At 34.6% G+C, this 2,336-nt stretch overlaps 1 long non-coding RNA gene across 1 annotated transcript; it reads right to left on the minus strand.

The window, feature by feature from the left end:
- Positions 1–971: 971 nt before the first annotated feature.
- On the minus strand, positions 972–1,834 carry LOC105548303. Its single transcript, XR_001007370.1, has 3 exons — positions 1,687–1,834; positions 1,493–1,588; positions 972–1,084 (listed from the first exon to the last, which is right to left on the minus strand). It is a non-coding gene; the product is annotated as an uncharacterized LOC105548303 (long non-coding RNA).
- Between the last annotated feature and the right edge of the window lie 502 nt (positions 1,835–2,336).

The following is a 2,336-nucleotide window of genomic DNA, read 5'->3' on the forward strand; positions in this document are numbered from 1 at the left end:
GCCAGGCACGGTGGCTCACACCTGTAATCCCAGTACTTTCGGAGGCTGAGGCGGGTGGACCTGAGGTCAGGAGTTTGAGACCAGCCTGACCAACATGGTGAAACCCTGTCTCTACCAAAAATACAAAAATTAGCTGGGCGTGGTGGCGGGCACCTGTAATCCCAGCTACTCAGGAAGCTGAGGCAGGAGAATTGCTTGAACCCAGGAGGCAGAGGTTGCAGTGAGCTGAGATCGCGCCACTGCACTCCAGCCTAGGTAACGGAGCAAGACTCTGTTTCCAATAATAACAAAAAGTATATTGTTTCTTCATTTATTAAGAATTCTGTAGTAAAAGATAAAATACAGAAGATACTCAATTAACATAAACCTTTAGCAAATTTTATGTTTTAAAATTATAGTCAATGAAATATGCCCAAATTAAAAAAATATAAAATAATGTTTAGCTTGTTTTGCTGTTTACCTTTATGTCCAGAACAAAATAATGTTTCAGCTCCTTTTGTAAAGATTCATTCAAATTAAAATGCATCATGCAGTTAGTACTTTCAAGCTTATACAAGAGTTAACCCATTCCAGCACCATATAAAGTTATCTTAAAGTATCTTATTTGACCCGTCAACAAAATAAAGTGTAGCCTCCCTCACAGCCCAGCAGCACTTTCAAACTTGCATCCACGACAAACAGAACATATTATAAGCAGAACACAAATGACCACTCCCTTGAAAACTGGAACTTAAGAGGGATACAGTGGCAAGAGGATAGTATTAGCATGTCATACTATATTAGTTAATTTCTGTTTTCACTAATAAAAGTGTCCTTAAAATAATTTATGCATATTTACACACTCCACCCAACAAAGAAAGCTCTGCTCCCTCCCACTCAAAAAAAAAAAAAACAAAAAAACAAAAAAAACAAATAGAAATATTTCCTCTTTGAAAGATCAATGATAGCATCGATCTAAATTGTATTCATTTACTTCAGCTCTTGTCAATGGTTTCTTTGGTGCTCTTCTGGGTATGTCTGAGAATTCAGTGATTGGCAGAATAGGAGATGCATGCTTGAAATTTCCAGTCACCCTATTGACAACCTGCCAAGATTCAAATTATTCAGACTCAGAATTATCCAAACATAACACAGACACTTAAAAAGAAAAGAAAGATATTTTATCTCTGTAATATTAGAAATTTTCCCTTAGTAAAGATTTAAGCAACAGAGCCTACAAACACAACTTAGTGCCTCACATGTGAAGCCTCATTCTTCAAATATTTTAACAAAAAATATCCTTATACTTTCTTGTACAATGAATTAGATTTCTTTACATAAATTGGATATTATAGGAAAATCCTAAAATTCAGAACTACATGGGGAAAATCCGTTTAAAATTGTTAAAAAAAAAAGTAAATTTGAGATTTGTGAAAATTCACCACCTCCCCATTTCCAATTAAAGGGTAATTTACAAAGAATACCACTTGTATAGTTTATGAAACATATTTACTAAGGATTCGTTGCTTGAAGCCATTATAGTTTCAGCTATGGGAGTACTCTCTGAAATTACTGGACCATCTATACGAAAATGTTCTGAAGTTTCCACCTGTTAGTTTGAAAACAAAACAAAAACAATAAATATAAAATAATACTAAAACCCTACCAATCTGAAAACCCAATTCTAAGGAATAAGCCTTGCATCACCCTTTTCCTTGGAGTTCTTCTTGACCCTCTTGTAGATTCCCTAGTTAATGCCTGCAGAGGTCCGCCTTTTGAAGATCCACTTGTCCATTCAGTTTCAGTTACTCCAGCTTGAGAATAGCTCTATTCAAGCATCAACACATTAAAAAGTCATATTCTAACACCAAATACTTTTATAACGGCCATACTGGCACACTGAGAAGCCAGGAAATAAGTCTCCAAATGCCAGCATTTACAAACGATGCTATGCTCTCAAAATATTCCTAAATGTATTAATTGAACTGATATTTAGGCATCAGAAAACACTTAAAAAGTGGTAAAATACACTGAAGAATCCACCTATAGCAGCTCACAAATTATCATAAAAATGATGGGGAAAAAAAAGCACATCAACTATCACCAGTTCCCTTTTTGACTCTCTGCTATTTGGTTCTAGTATTGGAGATACATCTCTGACTAAACAAAAAGCAGACTGATCATGACTTACAAGAAAGTCATCTATTATAAGTCAGTTTCCTTTTAGAACAAAAATACAAACTTTTGTAATTGTTAGCATAGACTAAACATTATTTTCATATGGTTAGAATCATTTTAGTAGAATCAGTTTAAATTATAATCCCACACATAGCTTACTTGAACTAAAAAATTCTCAG

Source organism: Mandrillus leucophaeus, unplaced genomic scaffold (genome assembly GCF_000951045.1).
Source record: "Mandrillus leucophaeus isolate KB7577 unplaced genomic scaffold, Mleu.le_1.0 Scaffold408, whole genome shotgun sequence".
Classification (NCBI taxonomy): Eukaryota; Metazoa; Chordata; class Mammalia; order Primates; family Cercopithecidae; genus Mandrillus; species Mandrillus leucophaeus.